The 16,843-nt window shown below is 33.4% G+C and overlaps 1 pseudogene; it reads right to left on the reverse strand.

Annotated features, from left to right (window-relative positions):
* Positions 1–270: 270 nt before the first annotated feature.
* Positions 271–16,843, reverse strand: part of LOC120214674 — a 34,106-nt pseudogene continuing 17,533 nt past the window's right edge.

Below are 16,843 nucleotides of genomic sequence, written 5' to 3' on the forward strand. Positions count from 1 at the left end.
TGATCATCAACCACCCAAAAGGTCTGCCACTTGTCAAAAGCGTGAAGTGATAAAATTACGAAATATAGAGATTATTAGTGTAAAAGATATTCATAGACTTAACCAAAAAAAATTTAAAAAATATGAGTTCATATATCTTAAGCAGAAATTAAATACCAAGTGGGAAAAAGTACAAGACAGGGTCTAAATAGTGAATAAAGCCTTATTTCTGTTTGATGACACTGCAAAAACTCAAAAGGCATCAATCTGGTAAAGAAGAGAGCAAGTAAAAACCAGACAACAGGTTATGATTTGGCCAAGGATTTTCATCAAACATAGGCTATACAAAGAATGTACACAACACATGTATTAAATACAGTTTCATAAATCCTAGATAAACTACCTCAACTTCAGCACCAGCCCACATAACTCGGACATGATCTTTTTTGGTTTAACCAGATTTGTATCTGATATATTGATCGAACCACCGACATGTAAGAGATTTAATATCTCACCCCACTAGATTAATTGGTTGTTGATACTCGGACATAGTCTTTTATACGTCAAGATGAACATACCCGGGATTGCAGAGACAACATTATAGACTATAGTGATCATCAAAAGGCATCAGGTACAATAAGTGGCAACTTATCTATGTACATTAAAAGCCTTCTAGATTCTCCCTCATCACCGTGGCCATGTCGATTACATCCCCTCTGTCTGTGTATACCCAGAGATCCCTAGAGTCAACTCTCTTGAGACTATCACGACAGAAAGGGCAGGACTGTGATCTTGTTCGCCTGCAATTCATTGCCACAAGTATATTCGGTACTACTTTTTAAGTTCTAAGGAACTTTGATCATACCGGAAGAGGCAATGATCGGCTAGTAGATAATCAGGAAAGAGGGAAACCATATGGAGGAAACAGTATGATATTTAAGTCAAGACACTATATTTAAGGCTAGAATAAATTCAACTATTCAAAGCATTTCGGACTCGAGATGACACGTTCAAAACTTAGTTTTAAAAGGCAAGCCTCGGGCGCACCTAGGCGCAAGGCGCACTAAAATGACTCCCGCCTGGGCTGAGGCAAGGCGAAATACACGCGCGCCTCCGAGCTTTAGCCGCCGGGCGACGGGCGGCAGCGCTTGGAGCTTCTGGAGTTAAACCCTAACTTTCAAAATCTGTCTTTGGTTGAATCCTTTAGTGGTGGTGGCTGGTAATCACTGGTTAGGGTTTATCTCTTTAATCGACATTTTGATAAAGGAAAGGAGAGGAAAGGAATAAGGGTATTGAAATAGCAGAGAAGAGATGAAATCAATATTGAAACAGTACAATCAAATGAATTTATAGTGAATGAGTGATCAGGTTAACAAACTAGAATGCATGGATAGATGTGCTCCATTTAACAGAAAAATAATGCGTTGAATTAGACGTGCTGCATTTAATAGTAGGATTAAATGCATTGAATTAGACGTGCTGCATTTAACAGTAGGATTAAATGCATGAATTAGACGAGGAACTAGCTCACATCTCTATTTTGACATATGCATGCATCTTCCTGTATAGAAGGAGAAAATACATTGAAAACACAAAAAAAGAGATAGCTAGGTTAAGCAAAATAGTCACTCTTCCTGTCTTCTATAAATTATCATAAATTACAAATAGTCACTCTTCACTGGTAAAAAAAGTTATCTCTCTAAGAAATTCAAGTTTGAGTAGTTGTGTTTGCGCTACAAAGTATTAGTGTGTTGTCAAAGTATTAGTTTGATTTATATTATAGTACCAAACGATGCGCCTCGCATACGAAAAGGTGTGTGCCTGCTCCTTCTGCCTAGGCTTCAGGGTGCGACTTGCGCCCTTAAAAACCAGGTTCAAAAGCACTTTCATCACAATACTTCCTAAGCAAGGTTAGAACGAAACAATTAAGGTACTATTCATGTCATATTGTCTCTAAAGGTTAAATTAGTAGGATATCGAAACTGTTATCCAATCAACTCTCGGGATGTCAAAACAGGACAACTTTACCGGATTTCTAAAGAGAAAGGATGAGGGGATTAAGGGCTTTTGAAGAGGAAGAATACCATTCACGAACATTTCAAGCACATGGCGTGGTTGCAATTTGGTAGCAAAATTTTACTGTCCGTCTCCATGCATATTCCGCATTCTTCTTCTCTTTCGAAATCAAAATCGTAAGTTGCCTGTACTCTTCATCTCCTCTTCTACGATACCTTTCCTGCATGATTTTCTGTTTTTTATCTTCGGTATCAGTGACACTACTCTGAAGTTTGCTGCAAAGAGGGATAGATAACAGCTGGACACGAAGGAATTGAGAAGCATTAGGATAACTTATGAACACGTTCTACAATTCACCACTCAACGGAGAAAGATACCATAGAACTCTCTGATGCTTGCTTTCTTTCATGTGTAGACATAGTGGTAGTTCCATCATCATAAACCTGCGAATGCAATAGGATGATTAAATCAAGCTAATTTCCATCGTATAAACAATTGAGATAAACATAAATAACAAGATACAACCTTGTAAATAAGTTTCTTAACAGTCCAGTGCTCCTGCAAGGTGAAAGTCAGTCCACTGCACCAAAAACAAAAAGAGGTGCGCGGCTGGGACTGTATGACATTCTCATTTGAAGGCATGCCCCATCATACTCCTTGGAAAATCCGACGCCCTGCACCTTGCATTGCACGGGGGCGTTAAGCCGAATGAGAAGAACATGATGATTATGGGAAGCCAATGTGGGTCAAAAAAATATGGTGAATGTGAATGCACGGAGCAAAATTATACAGAATGACAACAACAGTGATGAAGCCAAAGCTATGGTGGGATGCCCAGGGGCCATGGCCCCCAAAAAATTTATATATCCAAATGTTTTTAGGTCCCTCCTAATTTTAAAACTACACGAACTAAGTTTTGCCCTCCCATTTTTTAGTTTCAATTGCTTGTTAGGTCCTTTAGTTCGAAACTAAGCAAATTAAGCTTTAGCTCTCCAGTTTTTTGGGTCAAATTACTTTTTTGGATCCTTAGTTTTTTAAACTAGGAGAATTAAGCCATGACTCGCCATTTTTTTTAGTTTGAATTCTTCTTAAATCCCTATGAATTTCAAAATTAAACAAATTAGAATATGACCCTATTTTCTAAAAAAATAAATTGATTACATAATAATTAGAAATATCATTATTTTATTACTATTATATTCGCCCTAAAGTTTTATTTTTACTCCGTCCCTAGTCAACAATTATGTTTATACCTAGCTAAGGCCTAAGAGCAACTGATAAAATTATGATGTGCCAGTAAAACAAAATTCACAATAATAATCTGAACACCATTGTTTTTGAAATTTTCAAACAAAAAGCTTCGAGAAATATCAACAGTATCATTCATTCCCACCATAACTAAAGCAAAGACAAAGAAAAGCATCACCAAAAGGAAGAACCCAAACCATGAAAAAGCAAGAAAAAAAACAAAACCCAGAAAATTTTCCAGGACTTACAGAGTTATTAGCGTGTTGGATATCAGCTTCTAGTACTTTAAGAGAGTCCTTGAAAGATCTTCGCATAGAACCTGTGTACATCTCCCCCCAAAACCCAAAACAACCAATTATCCACCCAGAACCCTAATTTCTTTTTCCAAGCTAGTGATTTTTCACGTGTGTTTGAGATGTTTTCCCTCGCTTTGGCGGTTGGTTAAATTGTAGGTGGCAGTGGACAGTCAATGAACCTTTTTCGAAATGTTGTGATGAGCACCTTATCCAATACCCATAGTCGACTTCTTATCTTTTTGGGAATCTTTGGACGTTTGTTCTATTTTTGTGATTTTGTCTGCACCTTCCACCTTGCTTTCGGTAGCTTTTGTTTGAGATTGACCTTATTGCAGTTTTTTTACGTCTTTTATATTTTTGCTTGTATGCCTTATATTCGATGTCTACACTCAACAGTAATGATAGTTTATTAATCTAAATTGTCTTACATTCGAATTTATAATCATAAAATATATTACTTTTGTGGCGATATTATTATTTAAGTTAAATACATAATGTAATGAAATTTATTAAAATGATTAGATTAGCTTAATAATTGAGTGCTTTGCATTTCAAGCAAGAGACACATCTTCAATTCAAGATGGGATCCAAAATAATTTCTTTCATTTTATCCTCATAGGTGGTGACACATGTCACCAACTTGATTGGTTGAATAAAATTATATATATAAGACAAGGTGATGTGAAAGTAATAATATAAACATGTTATACCATATTAACATTGTTGGGTTATGTTTGAAAAAATAAAGTTTAGGTAATAAGTGAAAGAAAAATGATAATAGATACCAATATAAATTTATCCTTTTTATTTACGTAATATAAACAATTCAATTAGTAATATATTTTAGGGTGTCGCATTAACTGTGTTTTAGTGTGCGACATATGACTGTAATTTTCCCCTTATATTGCAACATTTATTATAGTATTAGGCGATAATAAAATAAAATTTAATGTGAAAATAAATCAATTAAATTTTTATTTAAAAATATGATTAATTAATTTTTATAAATATAAAATCTGTTTAAAATTTTCCAAACATTCGATAATAAACATTTATACTTTTATATAAGCAATGTTTGAATTTGAATTTAAGAAATAATAATAAATTTTTTAACCATTGAGATCATTTACTTCATACATGATTAATTAAATTTTACCACACTAAATAGGATAAATTATACCAGTGATCACCCGACTATAGCCCATAGCCCATTTTCATTTTGACCATCATTTTGAATTCTTGTCAATCAGGCTACTCAACTATTTAAATGCATTCAATCAGGTCACTAGCCCTTAACGTTTAACGGAAGTGTTGATGTAGCTGTTAATAAAAGTGGTATAATTACAATTTTGATCCTCAATATTTATATTCTTTGCTCATGATTTTATTTTATTTAATAAAATTAATGCCCAATTAGAAAATGACACGTGTCACAACTAGATTAAAAGATAATTTAGTAATTTAACTATTTAATTTATTTTATTTCTTGCCCAATCAGATGGTGACACGTGTCACCACCCTTTTAATGCAAACATGTGAGTATTTTCACAACATTATGTATATAATTCTACATACTGCTAATATGAACTAGGAAAAAAAGTTTATCAAATCTTTCGCTGCTTGCTTTCTTCTTCTTTAAGTCTGTTAACATGCGATTTAATAATTATACACTTGAAATTTTTTTCATTAAATAATTATTTAATTATTAATATATAATCATTAAATTATTTAAAAAAACTAAATTATATATAAAAATAATTTAATGATTAAATTATATATAAAAATTAAATTATTTTTAAAATAAAAATAATTTAATGATTATATATAAAGAAATTATATAAAATAAATATAAATTAAAAATCTAAAATTTTATTTTTATTTAAAATTTAATTTAATGATTATATATATATATATATATATAAATTTTTAATCGAATATAGACTTGATTTAATGATTGGGGTGTTTGCAATCTCTTTAATTCCCAAATTTAAATCCCTTTATATAATTTCCATTTTACTCTTCTATTATTAAAAATAAATTATACATAATGTTGTGAAATATACCAATTAGAAAGCTTAGCCTAATGGCTTTAGGCGTGAGCGGAGAGTGCCAAAGGTCTGTGGTTCAATTTCCTTGGCTTCAAAGACTCACAATGTCTTGCATTAAACAGTGGCCTTGATTGGACACGAAATAAATAAATAAAATAATTAAAATCAATAAACTATCTTTAAATCTAATTATGACATTTCATCATCTAATTGGATATTATTTCATTAAATTAAATTAAATCATGATAAAATTATAGGATACATAAATATTAAGGATTAAATGTAATTATATTACTTTTATTAACACTAACATTAGTGTTTCCGTTAAATATTAACGGCAAGTAGTCTAATTAAAAGTATTTAAATAGTTGAGTGACATGATTGACAAAAATTTAAAAATAATTATTAAAATGAAAAAAAATATAATTTGATGGTCACTGATATAGTTTAACCTACTAAATAAAAGATTAAATAAATAATTTAAAAAAATTCCGATAAACATGTCAGTGGGTTCGCAGTCAGTTCCATTTCGTGTCGTGGTCTGTGACTTGGCCCGGGCCGTTTGCCGGACAAAGATTCTTAAGCTCCCTTCTACTTTGTTAACTTTAAAACAAATCATTGAACATAATAATTTATCATATATTTGAAAAATAAACAATAATAAATTTATGAACTTTGCGCAAGTTGTTAGAACAATTATAACTATGTCGAATGAACATTGTTTGATCGATTCAAACTCACCGTCATCTACCTCAAAACCTAACTTAAAAAAAAAATCTTATAGATTCACGTCAAAACTCATATTCATGTATTTTAATCAATCATAACATTTACACAAACACACGTTTTCGATACATTTTGCGTATGTCAAGTTTTTAGATGACATTTTAATGTCTAAATCAATGGTTAAAACAACAAAAGGACCAAATTGATACTCAAAGAGATAAAATTACAGTGTTTTAAAATTTGAGAATCAATTTAAAAGCTAAAACCGTAATTTGAGGACATCTGACAGAATTATCACGTTAATATTTAATATTAGAGTAAACTATAGCAGTGGTCACCCAATTATCTCACGTCAATATATATACTTTCAACAACCATCTCAAAATACATGTAATAAAGTTGTACACTTGTACTATTATTTTAGGTTGGGTTTTGTTATAAAAATTTCATCCTGAAATTAATCTGATTTAATTTTTTTAGAAAATTTTGTCCTATCAAATACGTGTGAAATCTAATCAAAACTTGATACAATCAAGGGCCCTTTTTTTCCACCTCAATTGAGTCAAGAGAGAGTCGCTCATTCATCTCCTCTAACCCATATCTGGTTTAACATGATGAAGCCCGCACAAAAAGGTTAATTTATAAACTGGAAATGATAGAGCCTTCCATACTTATTTTGACCCAATGACTCGCGTCTATTGTGAGTCGATCTAACGTCTGTCCTCTTTAGCTTGGTTTGTTGTACGAATTGGAATTTCCTCCACCAAAAACACATCCTCCTCTCCCAAGCTCGGATTTGTGACAAGAAGATGTGCTAATTTGTTTTCACATCTCAGAAGAAATCTGTAATCACATGCAGTGAATTGTTTTGCTTGCTGTTTCACCGCTCAAATTATCGAGCGGACCGATATTGTTGACGAGAGATTCAATGTTACCATTTTTGGAGTCCCCCTCCAAAATGATACTTCCAATGCTCAAATCAGCAGTCAGTTGTAGAGCATGGTTGCAGTCACAGCTTCAGCGGCAAAAGTTGATGAAGCTCACAAGATTTGTCTTCCATATGCTCCCAATTCAAAACCTTCATTATTTCTGGCTATTACTCGTGACCATGTGATTTCTTTTCGTTTTGCTTGAAGCTAGCATCGTAGTTCATCTTCGCCAAGTTTGGAGGAGACGGAGACCATTTTCCGTCATTTATTTGTGGAGGACCCTGTTATCTGGTATTTGTTAAGATAAAATCTTTGCATTGGTCGTGTATGATGCTAATGATCTCTCCTCTACTTAATGTTTTTCCCTCATGTAGTTTCTTATTTCTTGCATACTACAATGCGGGATGCTGGATGCTGGATGCTGGATGCTGGATGCATATTATCACTTCTGCATGCTTTTCAATTTCGTAGTTTTTGAAAACCCAACTCAACCATCCCTTTGAAGCTTCATTGGTTATTATTTTTAGTCATTGATAATGTAGTTTATGTCATACTCCATGAGTCAGTGTACATTCTTTTGTGATATGTAGTCTAGATTCTATTTGGTTTGGCATTTTATTACCTATAGTTGTTTAAAAATCACATGTTCCAATTGTGAATTCTCCTCTATTCCTATTAACAACTTGTACCCACTTTGAACCGTATATTGTCCTGTGTCTTTCTTACTTCAGACTCTTTCGTCTTGCTGATAGAAAATAAAAATAAATATAGCTTTATTTTTCTCTGCAACCTCGAGTGTAAAGACACTATCAATTAGGTCCTCTTTCCAAAGTTTTGTTTCAGAATTGATTAAATCGACCACTTTGTCTATGCCTTCTACTCCTGGATTGGGTAATCGTCTTAGTAAGGAGATCGAGAGTCAGTAATCATTCCAGGTCCCAATACTTGAACCGTTTCCACCTTACCATCTTATTCCTTCTTCAATTAAGCCCCTTGCGCTCGATATATTTCACCATATGTATGACGGTTTGCGACCCTAGCTAGCTTTGTATTGTAAAACTATGTGGAATGGAAATATTTAGCTTTCAGTAATCTGCTTACCAATGAGGTTGGTTGATTGAGAATTCTCCATCCTTTAGTTTACATAGGTTTCCCCGTAAACACCAATGTATTCTTTTTTTCTCAGATTTGTCACCAGAATCGTTACATTATTCTTTTCAATTTCTCACACAGTATTTTTTTATAGTAAAAAGCAGTTCAAATTGAACAAAATCAATGTTTGCATCACTAATTTATTGAAAATCTCTTTGCCTCCATGCGACAACATCCTTGTACTCCATGAATGGACTCAAGTCCAAAATTTTTCCTTCATCTTTATGAAACTTCTTGTTCCTGCCTATTAGGGGTTGGTAATCCCAAATACTTCTTCGGATTTGAGGTATTTCTTACTTCTCACTTTTGTTAGAATCTATAACATTAGAGCTGAGGAAAATTCTTGATTTATCAAAGTTTGTAAACTGTCTCGAACTCTTATCATAGGTCTAAAGCAAAATTTTCAATTCCCTTGTTGTTCTTGTTGTTACTTTCCCAAAAATTAAACAACGTCCTCAAATAGTAGATGTGTGATCGTGGGTGCATACCTGATTATCTTTACTTTTTTTAAACTTGTCTGTGGTACCTTCTTTCCCAAAAAATGCTACTTGGGAGTAATAAAGGGCCTGTCGCCTATGGAGCTTACTCCCATGCAGGTTAGTTGGAATTAATCCCGGGGAAGACTGATGCGAGTGACTAGATCCAATCTGAGGCGTCATATTAGGACCAAGAGATACATCTAATGAAGGACAAAGGAATCAATTTGATCATCCAAAGCACTTGACTTATGAAGATTCAGGAGACATTTCAATTCCAAGAGTTATAACCATTCATGATTCATTGAACACGTCTAATGGAAAGCCATGGAACATGATACATATCAAGAAAAGATATGGACTGGATCTCCTTATCTTAGCCCTCTCTGGGATGAAAAGGTTCCCCTATCTTTCCATTTATCACTATAGAGTATATGACAGTAGAAACACAACGTGTAACACCCAAATACAATCTGATCCGAAGTCCAGAAAATTTGGATACTACACGGAGCCACCGAAATTGCTAACTATTTTTTTAAAACATTTCTCAAACACAAATAAATCTTTTATATTTTTTAAAACATAAATATTATAGATTTACAAGTGGGGAGCTACCAATTTAATATCCAAAATAAACATTCAAGTTTTAAACAAAAGAGTTACGAGTCAATAATACCAAATGTCTCTTAAATATTTGTCCTCTAAAATAACCGAAACATACTCTGCAACTTGTCAAAATCTAGAACCGTCACACTGGCAATAAACTCCTCAATTGACACTTACTAACCTATGAACGAAAACAAATTTTGAATACTGATCTATGAGCATAGTGTCATACAGATAACTCTACTATACTATATACATCCATTAATTGTGTACGCTAACAAGTACAGTCATGCGACAATGAATAACATCAAGCATAGGACATAGCAAAACATCAAATATAGATGTATATGCATAGACGTTACAATATGTATATCGAGGCTTAGCCATCGATTAATGGAAGCGCCGTAACACTTATACTAAAGTGCCTCAGCACTGATACAAAAGTGCCTCAGCACTGATACAAAAGTGCCTCAGCATTGATACAAAAGTGTTATCACACTAATACTAAAGTACCTTAAGACTGGTAAGAGAATATCCAGATATCTCGTTCATAAGTTTAGACGAATGTAATATATTCAAGTAATTCGGGTGTCCTTTTCGTTTCCATAATCTCACACAAGGGTTTGAGTTTTATGAATCATTTCATTGTTACGCTCGTTTCCTTTTCACACAATATTTTGGCTTCCACTCTCAAACTTATTAGAGTTGTTACGGGAGTTTGAAACCTTCCCAGATCTTAAATCCAAAATCAGGCTCCCTATCAAATTTGGTACGAGGGTATCGATACTAACCCCATTTTGTATTAGTATCGACCCTCTAGTATTGATACTAAAATATGTTATTGAAAATTGTGGGACACTATTAATATCGATACTCTTACTTGGAGTATAAATACTACAGCTTTAAAGTATCGATACCATCTTAGATATCAATACCTAAATTTGGTTCGATGTTTTATTTTAGCCACTCACTACTGATATTTTTCCCTTAGGGTATTGATACCCCCATGAGTATCGATACCTAAAACAACCATTGGATTATGTCATTTGCATATGGTACTGTTACCCATCTTTGGGTATCATTACCTAAGGAACAATATCGATACCCAAAGAACATGTATCGATACTACCATCTCAAAATCCCCTTTGTCTTAGGCTATATGACAAACAATATCGATACTGTTCACCAAGTACTGATACTTAAACCCTAGAAATATCCTATTTGAGAACGAAAATATCATCTCACTCCCCTCACAAGTCCCTCTAAAACCTTTAAATGTTATTTAAGCTTGATGAGAGTTTCAAGGGATCATAATAGGTCATTTTAAAGCATGTTAAACATCAAAACATCTCATTTCCTTCATAAATCACAACAACCCATTTAGCACCCATAAAACAAGCAAGCAAATCACAACCTAATGAACTACAGGTGGTATAAGTGAGTTAGGAGTATGTTACCTTACTAAAATTTGCTGAAAAAAGTTTTCAATGTCACTCAAGCACCAACTTCTCACTGTTCTTGCTTTTGGAGCTTTCCCAAACTTCTCTCACTAACAAAAGACAATGAAGAGGATTACTAACGTGCTTAAAGATTCTAAATGAGTGAAAATATGGTTTTAAGCACTTAAGAACGAATTAGGAACACTTTAGGATACTAAAACCGAAACCTCTCCAAAACTCCCATTAGGAATACCATAGCCAAAACTTTAGATGATGGGCTTGAAATGGAGCTCTAGAGGATGATATTATCCTTCTTACCTTTTATAAATCCGAACTAGGAATATGTAATAAATAAGTTGTCTCCTTTGATGGTTCGAGACAAGGAAGAGGATGGGAAATATGAAGAGGAAGAAAAAGGGGTATCTTCTCTTTCCAATGTGTGACATATGCGCAATTAAGAGAGATTAGCCCTTTTTTTAGACCATGGGTAAATTGCTTCTTTGGTCATCCCTCAAATGCCCTCAATCCATAAATGCCCCTTTTAAACTCTTTTGGGCTCAACCGAAGACAAAATCCATGCCACATTTAACCTAATTGATTAATAAGGCCTGCTATGGCACTCTAAGCCCAAACAGTTTATCCGAAACTATTAACCTGATTTTTGAGTTGTTACACAACAAACAATTGTTTCTATACCCTAGAGAAACCCAATTTTCCATTATATGTCAAATAAAAGTCCATTCCACTCTATCATATACTTTGCTCGTCTCTAGTTTCATAGCAAAATATCTCCTTTTTCTTTCCTTTTTCTTCGCAAACGAGTGTAGCAACTCATAGACTGTTATAATATTATCTGTTATCAACCTTCTCAGAACAAAAGTACTTTAGTCCTTATCAATATAAAGATGAAGATAGTCATGCATTCTGTGTACTAGTATCTTTGAGACGATTTTGTACAACACATGGCACAGATTAATTGGTCAAAATTTGGTTAACTTATTCGACTCACTAACCTTGGATATCAACACAATGTCAGTACAATAGACTTCTTCTATGTTGGTCTCCTTGAAGAAGTTTGATGCATTTTCCCTTTTCGATTATGTGTCAAAATCACTGGTAAAATATAATCCCTAGCCCGTCCTCCTCGAAAGTCTTTACTAGACCCATTACCTTTACGACACTTGTGACATCTTTATAAGTGACCGATCTCAATAAATTATCGTTTATTTCTTCAGTGATACACTGGACAAATGTAGATGTAATTTCTCCTTTCACTATTGCATATTCCAAAGTGAAAGGCTCTGAGAAATATGTCTTCGTACAATTTTGTATTTTCTCTTCTCTTTGAGAGTGATCTTTTTTTCGTTCTCAGTCAATCAAATATGATTATGCCTCTTTCATTAGGATGTGTAACGATGAAAATAATCATATTATTGTTATCATTTTTCAACTTGTTTGCTCTTGCCCTCTATTCCCAGTAGATTTATGCTTTATCTGTCTCCAAGGTTAAATTCAGTTTGAATTCAGCTATCTTTCCTAGTATTTCATCAGAAGGTTCTTGCTCCATTAATTCTTCTAACTTTTTTTTGAGTCCTCTATCTTTTAGGTTCTTCTCGTTTCGCTTTTTTTGGAACCATTTATCTGAGCTATTCGAATTGTACTTAACTTCTCAAGTTCTATCCCTGTGTTAGTCGTCTAAATTTTTTCTACTTCCTCTGTACACGAGTCCTCCAATAGCCATAATGCTTCGAATTTAAAGTGCCAAAACTGATCTTCTTTTGTTCCTTATCCTGTATCAAATAATGAATTAATTCCATGGTAGCCTACATCCTCTAATCTGCAATCTGATAGTGCTTTGAGAAATTAAGTCATTCGCCTCTCGTTTCAATTTAATCTCCTTGCTTTTAATGAGAGTACATCATCTCGTAAATTATGCCCCACGAATTCTTCTAATCTCCTCTGGTGCGCCATAGAAACCAGTGAACCTCCATAGTTTTCTTTTCGTGTCATCTACAATCAGAACATTTATATGTGATTTTGAGAAATATCAAAGTGTTATGTTAATTGATTTCCTCCACCCTAAACTCAAACCTTCACTGGTTCCCATCGAATGTAATTCAATGCCATTCCTAAAACCAATCGATCTACAAATCTTTGTCATAGTTTCACTTTGTAGTTTCGTCTCAATGAAAAAAACTACCGATGAGTTGGTATCTCTCAGTTTATGCCTCAGTCTATGCTTGAGACATTCAACCGTCTGAGGTCTATCCAAACTCCGGACGTTTCGGCTTAGGGTTTTCATTACATCCGAATGGCCTGATTCTTCATGCCTGTCGATATCATGCTTTGGTGAACTTGAAACGTTTGAATGAAAATGCCTTTTTCGTTTTGCTCTTTCCCCTTTGTCTATTAAGATTTCCTCTTAAATTCCCATCATCTCTATTGTATTCATGTCTTTATATTAATTTTACCTCATCTTTTATGAAAAGTTGCTTTATTAGTGGGCTAACTAAGTCAATATGCAATGCGGTCCTTGTTTTGTCCCTTACTCGTTTTCATAGTATGTCCAGTTTCTCAGGCAAGGACCTGCTTATACCGTCCTTTGCATTGGTAAGGCTTTCAAAGAGGAATCTGATTGTGACTATAATTCTCTGCTATTTTCATAGTAGCCTTACCCTCGCCCTTATGCACCATCTGTACTTGAGTTTTATTGTCGATGCATCATACCACAAAAATCCTCCAATGAAATTCTCCAGCTGTCTTGTAAATTATTCTGAAATAAATCCTACTGGAAGGTCATTAATGTGCACCCAAAAGTCAACTGATTGTAGTAGAGTCATCATAGGATCTTCCACATGTTTCAGTCTATGAAAGATTAGAATGTGTTAATTGAAGTATCAGAGACCATCATTTTCTGTCTTGTCAGCATCAATCACATGATAGACTCGAAAAAGGTTACGCCCTCCCCAAGGTTTGTAATTGATATTTCCCCTAAAGAGTGCCATATGTTTGCCGTCATCGTAAACAAGAGCACAAATCCTAGATTAAACATACTTTAATATTATATTAAAATATAGTTTTTCTCCCAACAAACTTAACTCTTCCCGAATCGAAAATTACAATTTCACACACACATATATGAATATTAATCAAATCAAACGACGATAACAACACTGATATATAAAGGGTAAATTTTATCGTCCCTCACCGAACTATATCTATCTCTTATTTTTCTCACCCAACTTTCAATTTTACTATTTTGCTCATTGAACTTACAGATTAAATCATTTTGCTCACTTCACGTTTTCTCTCTAACGACTAGATGAAGTGGTTTTTTTAATATAAAATAGTTGAGAAAATAACAAAAAATCAGAAGGTGCCCAAATGCCATCATCGGTCACCGTCGACCGCCGTAGATGGTGGTCGTTCGGTCCCAAATTTCATGGGTCGCTTCGCCTCGACGTCGTGATTTCAAATCCGACCTCCATTTTTTTAGAAGTTGTTCTGAAGTCCACGAATTTGAAATTGAAAGTGATGAAGTCGAAACGTTTCAGTCAAGTTTCACGGGTTTTGGGATATTTTTCGGTGAAACCACCACCATATTCAGACTCAGGGGGTTAATATGAACCGACAGTGGCCGAAACGAAAATGACATGGTGGCCAGTGGATAGAAAATGAAGAAGAAAAGAAAAAAAGGGGTAAATTACGCAATTCCTCACTAAACTTTATTCCCTTTCCTATTTTACTCACAGAACTTTCAATATAGGATTCAGAATGACGTCATTGTGGTGTATATTTGAGTTTTTCAAAACGATATCGTTTTGATACTTGTGTCACGTCATAACACCGTTAAATAGTTAACGGCAGAGTGAACAAAATGATTCAATTTGTAAAGTTAAGTGAGCAAAATAGAAAAATTGAAAGTTGGATGAAAAAATAGGAAAGAGAATATAATTCAATTAGAAACAGTGTTATTTACCCCTATATAAATCTTAACTCGAATTTTGGATAAACATTGTGTTTTAGACAAAATCATGCCTTAAAAAACAACAACTTTACACCAAATTGTTTAAAATGACCTATTTTCATATATAATTCACCATCATTCCTATTTCACCAATTTTTCCCACAAAGGGCATCAGACTTTACATTGTTTGGAAGTTATACCGTACAATAGTCTGAATATACAATTAAAAAAATACGTTACTGATTTTATTTTATTTTTTTTAATAAAATCGGTAAAAAATTACCTAAAACATTATTATTTCTATTTAAAACATTAATGTTTTTTAACATTTCCGGTAAAGTGTCAAATGATAACAAAATCGATAAAAAAAATAATGTTTTAAGTAACGCTTTACCGGATATGTTAACAAAACCGGTAAAATGCCCAATAATAATAAAACTGATAGAAATAATAATATCTTAGATAATTTTTTTATCGGTTTTATTAAAAAAAATCGATAACGTCTTTCATTAATTGTATATTAAAACTACCGCTTGTGATACTTTCCCAAATTATTTGGGCAGATGTCGATGCCCAACCAGGAATTCCGGACCAGCCCATATCAAGCCGGAACTTTAGGGTCTGTTTGTTTGGCTGTAATTGGTTTTCTGGAAAATCAATTCCAGAAAACCAATTACACTGTTTGGATGCTGCATTGTAAAATGTTTTACGCTGTTTGGTTAGTTTTCCTGAAAACAATTTACGAAATCTGTTTTTTTTTGTAAAAATGTATATATTTTTATATTTTTCTTGTTATTTACATTTTAATTTTTTTAAGTTATTTTATAAAATTTTATTGGCTCAAAAAGGCAATTGCGTACCTTAGCACTGTAGAATCTACTTCTTTATAATCCGTGATGTATCTTTGAAGTCATTATCATGCTAACTGCTTTATCAACCGTCACCGTAAGGGATAATTTTGCTTGTGTTTTTATTGCCATTTCATTAGTTAAATATCTAGCAAATAATGTCAGCTGCAGTGTGATTAGCGAATGATGTATTGAGTTGCATTTGTTACTTTTTCCTTTGGAAGATGAAATTGAAATGCCATAAATTTTGAATGTCGCTGTTTTGTTGTTATAAACTTCAAAGTTTCAATATGGTCATGCTAAATCACTTAAAACTTTTTCTTTAAGTGAGGCTTAAAAATAAGGATTTATTATATAATCAAACAACGTCACCATCTGACTAATTGGACATTATTGCATCATCTGTATAAAGAAAGGGGTTTGTTGTAAAGATAAACATCTCTGTTGTGTCTTCTGCATCAAAACCTTGGGTTCCTTTTTCTATTTGATATATTAATTGGACTTAGGGAGTAGTGCATATACTACATTTGTAAGTATCCCGCATGGTAAATTGAGGAGAGTGAGATCTACATATCGTATGTCGAATATTTATTTGGCCAACAGAATACTTACGTAAAATGAATAGTCATTTTAATTGGGTGGAAAACTTGTCTTTGTTCTGTTTATGGTCATTTTGTTCCTGAATTTTAGTGGTACATTGGCACTGGCTTATAGAAAGCTTGAGGTGTCTGAGTAATCTGCTTGGAACAATGAATTTCAAAAGGCAAAAACTTCTATTGGATCCGATAGAGACATAATGCTCGAAAAGGTGATAGAGATGATGGAGAAAATTTTGATTACAAACATTAAGATAACGATATTATACAACCATAATAATACAAAGATATTGTCTAATTCATAATTAGTTCTACAACACATCAAACCGACATATGATTAAAGTATAATAATATTACTACAACACATTAAAGTTTAAATAATGTCTAAGTCATAAATAGTAGTACTCCACATTAAAAGTTCACATCCTAACTTTGAGGAAACTTATTTCCTATGTTTTGTTTTTTTTTTTTGCTAAGAAAGCTTTGGCCTCCAACTCATTTTTTGCCAAAAAATCGA

The sequence above is a fragment of the Hibiscus syriacus genome, unplaced genomic scaffold (genome assembly GCF_006381635.1).
Source record: "Hibiscus syriacus cultivar Baekdansim isolate YM2019G1 unplaced genomic scaffold, ASM638163v2 tig00110085_pilon, whole genome shotgun sequence".
Lineage (NCBI taxonomy): Eukaryota > Viridiplantae > Streptophyta > Magnoliopsida > Malvales > Malvaceae > Hibiscus > Hibiscus syriacus.